Below are 17122 nucleotides of genomic sequence, written 5' to 3'. Positions count from 1 at the left end.
CTGATGTGTGGAATGGATCCTCCTGTCACCTCCACATAATTATATGTTTTTACATGGACTTGCTATCTATGAATATATACCAAAGGATAATATGTGATTAACATGGAATGAAAACTATGTGATTTTCCATTATTTAGTTTGTTGGCACAGGTACATGGAAATTTGTACGTGGTTGGTGTAAGGAATTGAAATAAAATCTCATATTTGGGAAGAATTTCCAAATATCATCTGGATAAAAGACTCAACAGTTAGATTTGTCCTATCTTTGTCTTATGTTACAACCATGACAAACCCATGCTGGAGATACAGAGGACTTCATACATGGCAGGGACCAAAACCGTCATTTCCTCTCTTCTTCTCATGAATGGCTTCAATACTATACAAAAAATCTCCAAAATATATGAACTATCATTTTTCCTATTATAACAACATTTTCTATATTTTGCAGTTAGCAAATAAAGGTCTACGTGGGTGTAACAATTTTTTGGCTAGAGGTCTAAACAAATACCCTATTTTTATATAAGTTGTTATCTACTACATATATATAAGCAGTGTAAATCAGACTTTTGATAGCTTTTTCTACAGAAGAAATTGTTGTATAGTCAAACCTTCATTCTAAAATATAAATTTTATATCTGCATGATCACGAAGTTGTAAAACCAAATTTTTTCTTCATCACCAGGGAATTGACGAGGAAGAACCCACTACTTAGAATGCTAGTGATTTCTGTAAATAAGTTTGGTGTGTTTATTTTATGTATTATTTAGAGATTTGATGTTATTAATATAGATGTTCATATTTGCATCTATTTAGTAATGTTTAGATTAGTTGATTTAGAGTTGAGTTTATTATTTCTATGAGGATTTATGTTATTGTTATTTCTTTTATAAATTATTGTTTTTCTTATTTTATGGATTAATGTTTATTTTTGTTTCTGATGTTCCTATCATCAAGAAGTGACAATTCCTGTCACTGGGATTTATTTGTTTTTCCATAGATTCATTTTCTTGTGTTATAGATGCATTCATAATCCCTCATCTCACAGCTAGCATCCCTTGATGACATATTACCCGAACACCTTTCACAAGCTTACACTCTTGGATTGACACATATAGACCAAGCTGAATTTCATCATTTAATGTATTAAATATTTGTTATTATTTGCCCTAGTGTTGGCCTATCAGGCTCATCTTGCATACTTTGTATAATTGTAAAATCCTAACAAGGTTGAAGCTTCTAACAAGGGCTAGTCCTCTAACAAGGACCAAGACAATATACATATGTAATAGATTCCTAACAAGGTCAATAGCTTTCACAAGATACTTTTGATTAGAGGATTATTTTGTGGGTATTGTTAGTAAACAATTTTTTCCCTTTAATTTTAAACCTTAAAGAGAGAAAACTCTTGATAAACTAACAAATTGAAATTCCCAAAATGTGTAATGAACTATCTGCTTAGTATCATTTCACAATAATGTAAGGGGCAACAACCAATTTGAAAAGATATTCTTCATTCCTCTTTTGAGGGAAAGCCTTCCCAAAAAATATTTTAAAGAAAATATTGAAAAAATTTAAACAATCAATTCATAAAAATGAAGAAAATGTGCACATTGAACAACCATTTAAAAATTTAATAACCAAGATCATCCACATGATTAATCCCTATAGATGAAAATGATTTAAAGTTCACCTTTACTATTATCCTTTCAAATTCTCTCAACCTCAACAACAAGATTTTAAATTATAATAAGACAATGTAAACCTTTTCATAAATTACCAATCTCCTAAAGGATACAAATCATTACAAAATAGACAATATTATCTATTCTAGTAAAGCTTCAAAACATAAAACTATAGAATCTTATATTTCCTTATCACAACCAAAATTTTGCATCAAAGTTTTCTCTTTCAAAATGCAGATACCAAATGAAAAGTATTTTTGCTTTCGCATCCACCAAGAGAGCTTTTTGAAAACAATTATTACATATATATACCCTTCGAGGTAGGATAACAAAGTCCAAATCACACCCCCCCCCCAGGAGTAGATAGTTATTTGGTTACTTAACCAAGCTAGCCAACTAAAACAAAGTAGAGAAAAAATAATTAGAAAGCACACAGCTAAGAAATTCCAAGTGTCACAAGGCTTTGTCCACGCTAGTAACAATTCTTTTGGCTTTCCAATTTTCATATGCGACAGTAAAGGATGAGATGACTAACTAATGTGGTAGACCAAGAAAAGCAATCCTCTATTTCTAGACTTCTTTTTCCTTCTTCAGCTCCACTATCTTTCCATCGTACATATCTATGTGCTTCTAGTTGATTATCAACATGGGTGTTAGAAAAGTCTTGTTTCAAAGGCGATTTCTTTTCTTGAAGTTCCAAGAATCTCTTCTATATTTGTTTGATGATATCTTCTATGGGTAAGACAGAGTCACCTTCTCCTTTTGCACACTACTTATAAAACCACTTCAGGTCATCAAGAATAATATCATCTATGACCCCAAGCTCAAATAACATTTCTTTGATTTCAACTACACCCTGCACAATTGCTTCATTTCTCCATTCAATGCATTATCAAATCATGTGGAAAGTTTTATCATCAAGACCAGCCACAGGGCATTCAGAGAGGAACTTTTGCAAGCCATACCCCTATATTTCATCAATCCACAGTATCACTTTCATCCAATTATTTTTCTCCTTCTCATATCCCTCAATATTTGATTCAACCTTCTTAGTGACAATTGAAGTTTCTTTACGAGTATCACTCAGGAGATTCACTTGTGTTACTGCTTCATTTCGCACAGTATGAACCTATTCTTCAAATGTCTTAGTTGTGGCTTTACAATTTTGTAAATTATCCAAGAACTGTTGATTGGATGGAGACTTGACATCAACAATGGCTAACATTTCATTGATTGGCTTTGGTTCAGGATGTAGAATTACATTGATATATTGGGCCATGCTTCCCATAGCTTCCTTTATGTTTTTCTTATCTTTAGCATCTTTCCATACCCGATCTGTAATCTTCTTGTTAGCCACTTTGAATTTTTCATGTCCATGGCTCTACTGCCTTTAGCTAGGTCTACTTTTGATACCTAATAATCTTGAGGTGTAAGTTCTTCCTGAAGCTTATCCTGTGGAGGTTTGGCAATTTCTGCCAACCACTGTCCCGTGTCCTTATCAAAATCAATCCAAGACTCTGTTTTTGCTTTCTTAACTTTAGAAGACCTTCTAAGGCATTTACTCACCAAGTCATCCACTGGCGTTGAAAGTGGTACCATGCTCTATTTATTTTCTACAAAAGTCTTTAACCACTTCGATGTCATAGGCTCCTTCTAGGTGTGGTAGTATTGTCAATCAAAGCCAGAGTACTCATTGATGCACTATCTCCTTCTACCATTTTCTATTGGACTTCTATTGAGTCAGACAAATCAAGTGCAATGATCTATTCTATTACCACTTTAGTTTTTGGGGAATCCAAGTTTATCATGATCTTGCTCTTAGCTCTATTTTGCATAACCTTCTTGCTTCAGGTGTTCGAATGAGTAGTTATTTTAGTGCTCAGTGTTTGAAATTGAACTTGAAATTGAACTCGAGGAACAGATACTTCAACTTCAGCTTCCTTTTGACCTGCAATAGAACCACCAATAACATCATTAGAGGGCATAGTTAGCTTTCTTGAAGGCTTCTTTTTTAAGCTATTGAGTGCTTTTTGGGCTTTTCTTGAATTGACTCTCAATTCATCTTTTGAGTTAACCAATTTTTTGTTATCTTCAAAACTCCTGTCATGCAAGAATACAAATTATCTTCTTCTCTCTTATTCCAGTCTAGCTTAGTGATATGGAGACATTCGATTTGTTCAATATATAGAGTATCAACCACCTCCTCATTATCATTTTCTTTTATCTCACTGATGTCAAGTTGAACTTTGAATGCTTGCATTTGGCTTATGGTAAACCTCGACCATAATCTTTTTCTCACTTCAAACTCATAAGAGAAATTGGCCTAGTAGTCTTCCAAGTGAGGAATGTGGTTGAGGGAGGACACATATTTTAGATTTTCATTGGCAAATCCTACATAATCAAAGTTCTCTTTAGCAAGGTATGGCTTGAGGCATAGTTCGGACATTACTGAATCTATCAACATAGCCTATTTGACATTAGCACATCTATAGTGGCCAATTTCTATAGGAAATAGGGCAACATGAGTCTTTTTAGTATTTTTAGACAAATTAGTGACATGCAAGAGTTGCCTATAGATCTCAAAAAAGATAATGTCATCAAGGCAATAGTGAGGTAGTTTAAGAGGTTCACCAGCAAAACCCCCAACTTTGATATAGGTGAATATAGATAACTGTATATAAAAAAAATGATAAATCTTAATAGCTTGAATAGATTCTTCAAAGATCCTACAATTCTCTTGACCTGAGAGCTCAAAAAATAGTCTCCCTAGAAACACATCATTAATCCTCTTGAACTCTTTATATGATTCCTTTTGTTGTAGACTTCTATAATATTGATATATGGTCATGTCTTTTGTCCAAGGTTCATGTGGTAGATCTTCCCATTCTTTTGACATAGCCAGGATGTAAACCAAAAAGGAGGACATGAAGAAAGGACTGAAGTTATTCAAACCTACAAGACCTGAGTGCAGCCCTTTGGCTATCAAATCTACCCAGTCAATAAATTTTTGTCCCTCAACAATTTTTTGAATGAACAAATACATCTAGTTATCCTAGTGAAAAACATGCTCATGTCCTTTTACTCTGTTGAGCAGAAAAACTATTTCATCAATCTCTTTAATAAAATGCTCAATAGTTAGTACTTTGAGCCTCCTTGTGATGGCTTTAAAAGCTAGGTTTGTGCCACAATAGAATCATAATATTTCTTTTTCTTTTCATACAAGCATCTAGATTGTTCAAAAGTCCATGACTCATAGGGTTCTTTATAAGGTATCCTTAAGGAGGAATTGACTACAACTCTATCAATTCTAACCAAAACTTCACTTGTGACCTTCTTTATACATCTGGTATGAGGATCATAATGATTTTCACACTCAACAATCAACTCTAGGAACCCTATGGTAGTTGGGGAAGTTGTGGCTTCTATCATACCACTATTGGTGAGTTTTGGGTAAATGGGTCCAGCTTGTGCATTCTTTACTCTTTCTATTAGTCAAGTTAGGTCTACATTGACTAGGAAAGTATCATGTATCTCAAACAAAGAGCTTAACAAATAAGGCTTCTTAGGTTTAGGGAGCTTAGGTCAGAATAGAGTCATGGCTACCTTGATAGGGGATCACAAACCGAAATTCTTAAAAGAAAACTTTAACCAAGAAAAATAGGAGCAAGAAAGAAAAATATACAGAGGAAGCCAAAATGTGTAATCACCAATTTCTGCTAAGTCAAGCACTTCTAGTTTTTTTCTTACCAGCTTGATGTTTTGGGCTTTGACATAGTAAGATAGGTAATTAAACTAGAAAAGGAAGGATTTTAAAGCATAAGATTTCATAAAATCAAGGATAGATATGGAGTGTGCAAAATCATTAATATCAGTGTGTGAATTTATTTTACAAGACTTTTCGGCCATTTATCATTGATCATCTCCATCACATCAACATGTGAACTCATCTTAATGATTCCAGATAATCATTACTTTTAATTTCCTAAAAATAACTGGTACTTTTGACACATGTCGCTTAATGATCACATGTGTTTCCTTTTACATCTTTGACACATGGCAAGGAAGTGGGGCCTTCTTTAAGTAAAATGTGCATGCTTTTCTTAACTAGATCTTTGCAAGAAGAAAAAAAGTGAAATCATTAGAAATAAAAGAGATGAAATTGAAGTTGAAGTTACATTTTGTTGCTTCAACTTCAACTCCTTTGCATGGGACCTATTAGACTGATGAAGAAACAAAAAAAAGGATTCTGCATTTGTGCGAAAGATACCAGCTTGAAGTAGAAGTTGAAATAAATGGGTACTAGGTTTAAGTTCAACTTCAATTTAGTAAAATTTTGGCTATCAGTATCTACAATCGGCAAGACAAATTTGGGGCTAACAATTGACTTTGACTGGGGATTGAGACTACAAGGATTTGGTAGGAATTTAGAATCTTTGGCTTCATAGACTTATCTTTTAAACTGTCTTCAATGAACAAGGGTGTCTCGAATGGGAACAACAAAAAGGGAAACTAGCAAGGGAGAATGGATATGTACAATGAAAAATAGGATAAAACTAAAGTTGGAACAACTTAAGATCATGTCCATTATACGACAGGGGTAGATCATCCCCATTGAAATAATTTAACCTAAAAGAATTTGATCCCAACTCTTGAGAAATAATGAACGGTCCTTTCCACGAGCTTTCAAATTTTCTATGTGCTCCTCTAGGTTCTCTTCTCTTATCTCACAACAATACTTTTTCTCCTTCCATGAATTTCCTAGGCCTTTCCATTTGGTCAAAAAAATTCTTTGCATTGGCCTAATGTTCTATTATATGGTCTACTAAATCCATCCTTTCTTCTTCAATCTTCTAAAGATAAAGTGTCCTGTTTTCAAGATAGTTGACAAAAATCTCACCTTCTATTACTTTTTGTAGATTTAGTGTGGCTAATTCCAAAGGAAGAGATAATTGTGCTTCTACTCCATGAACTAACTCAAAAGGGGTCATGCCAATGGCTCTTTTAGGAGAAGTTATATCTACCCAAAGTGCTTCATAGAGCTTCTTATGCCAATTTCTTCCCTTATTGTCTACCAATTTTTTAATGATATTAATCAAATTCTTATTTGTAGACTCACTTGCCCATTACCTTGCAGAAAATAGTCAGATGCATGTGACAACTAGATTCCATGATTATAGCTGAAAAGCTAAATCTCTCAAAATGAAAATTTTTGAGCATTATCAATCACTACTTTGACTAGTACCCCAAATCGAATCAAAATATTCTCAGTTAGGAACTTGCATACCACCTGTGATGTTGTTTCTTTTACTGGGATTGCCTCTACCCATTTGGTAAAGTAGTTTATGGTGGCAAGAATATGAGTGTGGTCTGCACTGGAGATTGAATTTATGGGACCTATAAAATCTAATCCCCATTGCTGAAAGGGTTCTTCAATGATTACTAGGTTTAAAGGAAAGGTGACTAATTATGGTTTACCGATGAACAATTTGCATTTTTCATAGTCTCTTACCCATTTATATGCAGATTTGAACATACCTAGCTAGTAGTACCCACTCCTTAGGATCTTAAAAGGCAATCATTGTGGAAGAAAAATGTCTGTCACATGCTTCATTATCAAAGGTTTGTACTAGCTTTTCTTGTTGATCAACACTGATGCATCTAACAAACATTCCATCTAAACCTTTCTTATATAGGATGTCATCTACAATCAAAAAAATTGTAGTTGTGAGTTGCAAGCTCCTCTGATCTTTTCCCTTTAAGTGTTTTGGGTAGTGTCCATTTGTCAGAAAATATGCTATATCTAAGAATCACTCATCTCTCAATCCTACCAATAGGCAATTAGGGGAAGACTCCTCCACTTTATTCTCTACCATTAATTTACAAAGCCCTTGGCCTCAGCCCAATTTGGTGGGTTTGATATTAAGATCAAACTCCTACACTTTTGATACCCAAGTAAGTATGTCTTGCAATGTGAGCATGCTCCTAGTAGTTAAAGTTGGAACATAGACCACAAAGTGTGAATGTAAAATATAATACTAAAACTGCTTAACTGATTTCACAACCACAAAAGCTTGTTTTTCAGCAAGAAAATAACATAACTCATGCTTTTGAAAAGAACACTCATAAAAGAGATAGAAACTTCTTCATTCTTCTTATTCTTAAAAGAAGAAGAATTCCAGATGGTGTGCTTGGATGCATAGCAATACATCACAAATCTCCATTAAAATCAAGGTGAATGAGGATTGGTGCTTTAGTAATAGCCACCTTAACTTATTCAAATGACTTGATAGCTAGATCATCCCATTTGAAATTCTACTTCTCACTCAATAGCTTTGCCATTGGCTTGGTTGATTTAGCAAAGTTAGGTACAAATTTCTTGAGGAAATTTATTTGGCTGAAGAAAGACCTGATGCCATTATGGTTTACTAGGAGGCACAATTTTTGTGTCACTCTTACCCTCTCTAGATCAATTTTGATCACCTTTTAAAAAATGATATACCCTAATAGTTTCCCTTCAGTCAAACAAAAGATAGACTTCTTAGGGTTCAATGAAATCCCGTGTTCTCTACATCTTTGCAGGATTTCTCTTAGGTCTTTGAAATGCTTCTTTCATCTTCTTGAAAAGACGATCATATCATCCAAATAAACTGTGATACTTTTGTCCAGAAGATGTCTAAAGGTTGAGTTCATGACTTGTTGAAAAGTTGCACTAGCATTTATTAACCCAAAAGGCATTCTCCAGTAAGAAAAAATATCCCAAGGAGTTGTGAGTGCAGTTTTGTGTTGATCTTCCTCAACAACACCTATTTGATTATAACCCAAAAATCCATCAAGGAAGGACATCATTTTTTAGCCAGTAATTATTGGAAGAATTTGATCCATAATAGGTAAAGCAAAGTTGTCTTTCAAACTTGCTTAATTTAAAATTTTGAAATCAATGCAGATCCTTATCTCTTCGCTCTTCTTTCTCATGGGCACTATGTTTGCCACCCAAGTGGAATGATGTGTTGGGAATATGATGTGGGCTTTGATCATTTTATCAATTTCTTCAAAGATTGCATTTGATACCTTTGGATTATAGGTTCTTAATTTTTTCTTAAAAGGCGAAGTACCTGGCTTTAAAGTGATGTAATGCTTAAATTTTCCTCCTCTGAAAGTTTTCAAATCTTCATATGACCATGCGAACACATCTTTACATTCACCTAATAGATTGGTGAATTATGCTTTCTCATCTCCTTTACAGTAGACCCCTAGATTCACCATTTTTGGGTTAACTTCATCACCTAGATTGATTTTCTCATCATCATTGTTTTCAACCTCTCTGAAAGTTGAATTTTGAGTTGAGAAAACATCTTGCCTGTCAAAGAGCTTCTCTAGTTGAACTAACCCTTTAGATATCACATTACCTTTGAGGTGAATGACATCCTTAGTTTCACCAGTAGTAGCAGTTGAGTAGAATTCACGACATTTTGATTTTGAGCCTTCAATTCAATTAGTGACAAATGGTTCTATACCTTATAGGAAAGCATTGATATGGGCATCATCTCTAAACACCTGCTATGAATTGTTATTATTAGGTATATTGGGTCTATGAATTATTTCTAGAATGTATTTGTCATTAATAAATTTAGGATGAGGAATCATCAAAGAAGCTGAGGCAGCCTAAGAATTAGCTTTTGTGTTGAGCTCTTTGGGTATTGATTCAGTAGAGAAAGTATCAAACCAATCAAGTTCATCCCATACCCAATTTTTGTAGTGTCTTAATCTTTCATTCTTCATTGAGAACAATTTCCTAACCTACTTTACTATCAACTCAGCATCTCCTTTTACTTTGAGCAATTTTGTATTCCTCTTCTTTCCTTCCTCTAATCCTAGAAATAGGGCTTCATACTAAGCTGTATTGTTTGTATTTTCAAAAGTGAGTCTGAAAGAGGAAGGGAAATTCTGTCCTGAAGGAGATATTAATACTATGCCATCTCCTGAGCCACTTGAACAAAAACTTCCATAAAACTCCAAAACCCAAGGTGTATTAGTATCTTCATGCTCAACTCATATTTCTTCAATTTCAGGTATAATCAAATAGTTAGTAAAATTGGTTTCCTGATAGAGAATTTGAGACTTAGGATCATCAGAAGGGAATACTGTATATTTGGACTTGGTTTTGGGTAACATAGTGACTCTTTACTTTCCCACAGGTATCATTTCTTGCAACTAATTCATTTTGACTTCTCCACCTAGATCTTGACAAAAAGTTCTACTAAGGAGCATGCCATAAATAGTAGGGATGTCTACTACTAAAATGGTGAGTTTTATCCTCTTATTAGGAAAGTCTGCTAGGGAAACTTGGGCATCTTTAATTTGACCTACTAGAGGTACTTGTTTGGAATCCATTGAGTAGCATTTACCAAATATTTTGGTTAGAGGTAAGTCAAGAGCTTTAGCTACTGCTATTGGCATTATATTTTCTAATGCTCCAGAGTCTATGATATAATTACTTAGCTTAAAACCATGTAAGAAAATAGATACATAGAAAGGGTCAGGTTGTTCTCTAGAAAATGTCTCTAGACTTACTTTCTCTAGTTGAATTGTTTCTACATGGGGTGTTTTCTTTTGAGCATGGGCTTCTTCAGTAGAAGAAACTCTATTTTCTTGGTTGGCAAAAAGATCTGACGATGGTTGATTGACAAAATCAATTAATTTATTGAGTTCATTAGGATTCATTCTCAAATATTTAGCAGGAGAAATTTGAATTCTAGATGTTTTACAAAACTCAACAATATCAAAAACTGAGTCAAGATTAGACCATTTTAGAATTTGAGGTGGAGGAGACTAAGCTTGCAATGTTTTATTCCCACCTTTAACTCTTGCTTTGAAATCTTTTTCCTGAGTAGGTGTTGCAGAGTTTTTGCATGAAGAATCAATCTTGTCTCCTCAATGTGCTTTGGTCAAGACTGAACATGAAGGATCTTCCAAAGTTAGCATAATATCACCACCCCTATCTGAGTTAGATTCATACTCAAGGTAATAATTTATAGAGTCACCAGGTCCCTCAAAAGAATCTTCCTCTATTATCATAGTTGCCAAAGTTTCTTTTTTTGCTTCTAGTTGTTCATGCCTTACATTCTCAAGTCATGTGGACCCTTAATGATCACTAGTAAGATGGAAGACACACATGTTCCTTTTGCCAAGGGGAGGTTCAATTTGAAGCCTCTTTTGATTAAGAGGAAGGCTATATTGTTTACCTTGATAAGGAGCACTTTGGTTTGGAAATTTTCTTGGGATATCTTGGTAAGGATAAGAAACCTTTGGGAGTTACTTCTTTACTACAATTAGGTCATTTTCCATTTGTTGAATGAGTGTATCATTTAAGAAAGAGGATGTCAAGGCTTAAGAAATTTTGATTTGCACATCCTTCTTCCATTTTCATTTTCTAGATATGATCAGATCATCTTCTAACTCTATCGTGAGATTTTAGGATGCTACAAGCATTTTGGGATTAGTTCATTTCATTTAAAAAGAAATGTCTAGGGGTATGGAATTTAAAAAGAAACCTTTTTGATTCTCATCATTGGGTGTCCTAGCTGCTAGTATTTGATGTAGGGCTTTATTGAATTTGGTTATGAATTCACACATAGGTACATGTATCTCCTTTTTCATCCAGCCCAATTACATGAGCAAGGAATTTGCATCTTCAGTCAACTTGAATCTGGCCTCAAAAGCACTCTTCATGGTGTCCCAAGAGGTGATAGACACATTTTGTAAATGATAAAACCAATCAACTACTAATTCTGTCAAGGTCTAAATGAACAACCTTACAAAAACATCTTTTGTTGCTCCACTCAACACTCCACATGTTGTATTGAAAGAATTTAGATGTTCTTTAGGTGACCTTTTCCATCTCCACTGAATCTAGGAAGAGTTTCTCATGCCCCTTTAGGCAATCTTCCCAGATTTCCTACAAGTTGCAAAGGTCCTATAGCGACACCCCAAGGATTATTAAGAGCCATTCCTGGTAATCTAAAATTGATAGGGAGGATTGTAATAGTAGAAGGAATCAAAGTTTTAGGGATGATTAAGGACTGGACGAAAGGAAAAGAATTACCACCTTTAGTGGGGTATGATGGTTTGCTAGTAGTTTTAGCTTTGTTTGTTTTTTAAAAAAGGTCAGGTTTAAAGTCAATTCTGGCTAAGTCTTCAAAATCTTCATCCACTAATCCTAAAAATTTGTTAGTTTGAGTATACCTTTACATAGCTAGAGTGAAGGAATATGCTACAATTTGATCAAGTTAATTATTTGCATGAGCAACCCTTTCTATAACTGCTTCTACCTAAACTACTGGAATCCCTCCAATTCCCTTGACTATTTCTTCTTCTCTTTCTAGTACTAGTTGTACTTGGAGATATTGTTGATTGTTGGCTCAGTTAGCCCAGGCACAAGCATTTAGATTAGAAACAATATCTTCTTGTGTGTCTTAAAACACTGGAGTTGGTTGTAGAACATGCAATTGATTGTGGTTAGGAAGAACCATCTTCTAAAACTATACAGTTCATTAGGAACTAAAGGGAAAGAGATTCTATCTTTTTGATTCCCTAGTAGAGTCACCAAAAAATTGTTTTGCCTTCAATTTTAAACCTCAAAGAGAGAAAACTCTTGATAAACTAACAAATTGAAATTCCCAAAATGTGTAAGGAATTCTCTGCTTAGTATCATTTCACAATATTGTAAGGTGCAACAACCAATTTGAAAAGATCTTCATTCATTCCTCTTTTAAGGGAAACCAACAAGTATTTTAAAGAAAAAATTGAAAAAGTTTAAACAATCAATTCATAAAAATGAAAAGAATGTATAGATTGAAAAACCATTTAAATTTAATAACCAAGATCATCCACATGATTAATCCCTATAGATGAAAATGATTTAAAGTTCACCTTTACTATTATCCTTTCGAATTCTCTCAACCTCAACAACAAGATTTTAAATTGTTATAAGACAATTTAAACCTTTTCACAAATGACCAATCTCCTCAAGGATTCAAATCATTATAGAATAGATAATGTTATCTATTCTAGAAAAGCTTCAAAACATAAAACTGTAGAATCTTATATTTCGTTATCACAACCAAGATTTTGCATCAAATTTTTCATTTTTAAAATGTAGATACCAAATCAAAAGTATTTCTGGTTTCTCATCCACCGAGAGAGCTTTTTGAAAATAATTATTAAATATATACCCTTCAGGGCTAGATAATAGAATCCAAAACTACCCCGCTAGGAGTAGATAGTTATTTGGTTACTTAACCAAGCTAATTGACTAAAACAAAGTAGAGGAAAAAAACTAGAAAGCACACAACTAAGAAATTCCAATTGTCACAAGGCTTTTGTCCACACCAGCAAAAATCCTTCAAAATTTCTAATTTTCATACATGACAGTAAAGGATGAGATGACTGAGTGATGTGGTAGACCAAGAAAAGTAATCCTATTGTTTCCAAACTTCTTTTTCCTTCTTTAGCTCCATTATCTTTCCATTGTGCATCTCTAAGTGCTTCTGGTTGATTATCAACATGGCTTTGACATGGGCAATGTTAGAAAATTCATGTTTCATAGGAAATTTCTTTTCTTGAAGTTTTAATAATCTCTTCTATATTTTTTTGATGATATCTTCTATGGGTAAGACAACATCACCTCCTTTTGTACACTACTTATAAAACAACTTTAGGTCGCTAAGAATCATATCATCTATGACCCCAAGCTCGGATATTATTTCTTTGATTTCAACTACACCCTACACAATTGCTTCATTTCTCCACTCAATGCATTCTTGGATCACATGGAAAGTTTTATCGTCAAGACCAACCACACAACATTTAGAGAGGAACTTCTGTAGGTCATACCCCTATATTTCATCAATCCATAGTATCACTTTTGTCCAATTATTTTCCTCCTTCCCATATCCCTCAATATTTGATTCAACCTTCTTAGTGACAAATAAAATTTCTTTATGAGTATCACTCAAGAGATTCGCTTGTGTTTCTCCTTCATTTCACACAGTATGAACCCATTCTTCAAATGTCTTAGCTGTGGCTTTGCACCTTTGTAAATTATCCAAGAACTGTTGATTAGCTGGAGACTTTACATCAACAATGGTTGATATTTCATTGATTGTATTTGGTTCAGGATGTAGATTTGCATTGATATATTGGGCTATGCTTCCCATAGCTTCCTTCATGTTTTTCTTATCTTTAACATCTTTCCATACCTAATCTGTAATCTTCTTGTTAGACACTTTGAATATTTTCATGTCCATGACTCTAATGCCTTTACCCAGGTTTAATTTTGATACCTGATAATCTTGAGGCATGAGTTCTTCCTAAAGCTTATCCTATGGAGGTTTGGCAATTTCTACCAATCACCATCCTATGTCCTTGTCAAAATTGATTTGAGTCTCCATTTTTGCTTTCTTAACTTTAGAAAACCTTCCAATGCATTTACTCACCAAGTCATCCACTAGCATTGAGAGTGGTACCATGCTCCATTTATTTTCTATAGAAGTCTCTAACCACTTAGGTTTTACAAGCTCCTTTCTAGGTGTGGCAGTGTTGTCAATTAGAGCTAGAGTACTCATTGATGCACTATCTCCTACCATTTTTTGCGAGACTTCTATTGAGTTAGAAATATTAGGGGCAATGATGTTTTGTTACCACTTTGGTTTATGAGAAATCCAAGTTTATTGCGATCCCACTCTTAGCTCTATTTTGCACAACATTCTTGCTTTAGGTGTATGAACGAGTAGTTCTTTTAGTGCTCATTGTTTGAAGTTGAATCGAAGGAACAGATACTTCAACTTCAGCTTCCTTTTGACTTGCAACAGAACCACCAATAGCATCATTAGAGGGCACAATTAACTTTCTTGAAGGCTTCTCTTTTTTAGCTCTTGAGTGCTTTTTGGGCTTTTCTTGAATTAACACTCAATTCATCTTTTGAGCTAACCATTTTTCTATTCTCTTCAAAACTCCTATCATGCAAGAATACAAATCATCTTCTTCTTTCTTGTTCCAGTCTAGCTCAAGGATAGGGAGACATTTGATTTGTTCAATCTATAGACGATCAACCACCTCCTCATTATCATTTTCTTTTATCTCACTGATGTCAAGTTGAACTTCAAATGCTTGTATTTGGCTTATGGTCAACGTTCACCATCATATTTTTATCACTTCAAACTTATCAGAGCCATTGGCCCAGTAATCTTCTAAGTGAGGAATGTGCCTAAGGGAGGATGCATATTTTAGATTTTAATTGGCAAATCCTACATAATCAAAGTTCTCTCTAGCAAGGTAGGGCTTGAAGCACAGTTTGGACATTACTAAACTTATCAACATAGCTTGTTTGACATTAACACATTTTTAGTGGCCGCTTTCTATAGGAAATAGGGCAACATGAGTCTTTTGAATAATTTTAGACAAATCAGTGACATGCAGGAGCTACCTACAGATCTCAGAAAGGACAATGTCATCAAGGCAATAGCAAGCCAGTTTGAGAGGTTCACCAATGAAACCCCTGACTCTAATATAGGTGAATCTAGAGAACTATATATAAAAACAACCATACATCTTAATAGCTTGCATAGATTCTTCAGGGATCCTGCAATTCTCTTGACCTCGGAGCTTAAAAACCAGTCTCCCTAGAAACACATTGTTAATCCTCCTGAACTTGTTATAGGATTCCTTTGCTTGTGGACTTCTATAATATTGATATATGGTCATTTCTTCTTTTCCAGGTTCATGTGGTAGACCTTCCTATGATTTTGAAATAGCTAGGATGTAAACCAAAAAGGAGTACATAAAGAAAGGACCAAAGTTATTCAAACCTACAAGACCTGAGTGCAACCCTTTAGCTATCAAATTTTCCTAGTCAATTCATCCCAGTGAAAAGCATGCTCATTTGCTTTTACTCTATTGGGCAGAAAAACTATGTCAATGATCTCTTTAATAAAATGCTCAATAGTTAGTGGTTTGGGCAACCTTGAGCCTCTCAGTGTTGGCTTTAAAAGCTAGGTCTTTGCCACAATAGAACCATAATCTTTCTTTTTCTTTTCATAAAAGTGTCTAGATTCTTCAAAAGTCCATGGCTCATAGGGTTCTTTATGAGTTATCCTTAAGGAGGAATTGACTATAACTTTATCAATTATGACCAAAACTTCACCTGTGACCTTCTTGATATAGCTAGTATGAGGATCATAATGATTTTCACACTCAACAATTAACTTTGGGCACCCTATGGTAGTTGGGAAAGTGGTAGCTTCTATCAAACCACTATTGGTGAGTTTCTGGTAAATGGGTCTAGCTTGTGCATTCTTTAATCTTTCTACTAGTTGGGTTAGGTCTACATTGATTAGGAAAGTATCCTATATCTCAGACAAAGAGCTTAACAAACAAGGCTTCTTAGGTTTAGGGAGCTTAGGTTGGAAAAGAGTCATGGCCACCTTGACAGGGGATCACAAACTTAAATGCATAAAAAAAAACTTTAACCAAGAAAAATAGGAGCAAGAACGAAAAATATACAGAGGAAGCCAAAATGTGCACTCACCAATTTTTGGTAAGTCAAACACTTCTAGTTTTGTTATTACCAGCTTGATGTTTTGGGCTTTGACATAGTAAGATAGGAAATTAAACCAAAAAGGAAGGATTTTAAAGTGCAAGATTTCAAAAAATCAAGGATAGATAAGGAGTGTATGAAATCATTAATATTGGCATGTGAATTTATTTGACAAGACTTTCCAACTGTTTATCCTTGATCATCTCCATCACATCAACATACGAACTCATTTTAATGATGCCATATAATCATTACTTTTACTTTCCTAGAAATAACTGGTACTTTTGACACATACCACTTAACTGTCACATTTATTACCTTTTACATCTTCGACACACAGCAAGGAAGTGGGGCCTCCTTTGAGGAAAACGTGCATGCTTTGCTTAAATAAATCCGTGCGAGAAGGCAACAAGTGAAATTGTTAGAAATAAAAGAGATGAAGTTGAAGTTGAAGTTACATTTTGTTGCTTCAACTTCAACTCCTTTGCATGGGACCTATTGGATTGACAGAGAAATAGAAAGAAGCATTTTGCATTTGCACGAAAGATACTAGGTTGAAGTAGAAGTTGAAATAAATGGGTACTAGGTTCAAGTTCAACTTCAATTTAGTAAAATTTTAGGTATTAGTATCTACAATTGGAAAGAAAAATTTGGGGCTAACAGGTAGCATCCCCACTGAGGTTTTTCCTTGGTAGGGTTTCCTTAGTTAACAAAATGTGGTGTTATGTCTTGCAGTGCTTTATGGTTGTGTTTATTGTTCAACATAATCAATTTTCTTTCATATGTAAGTTATAATTTTGTTAATGATATCCACAAGTGGGAAAAAGTTTGTGAAATACTAATTCAA

Source organism: Cupressus sempervirens, chromosome 4 (assembly GCF_028749045.1).
Source record: "Cupressus sempervirens isolate cs-2001-9-10 chromosome 4, ASM2874904v1, whole genome shotgun sequence".
NCBI classification, from domain to species: domain Eukaryota; kingdom Viridiplantae; phylum Streptophyta; class Pinopsida; order Cupressales; family Cupressaceae; genus Cupressus; species Cupressus sempervirens.
Note: the sequence above shows the minus strand (reverse complement) of the source record.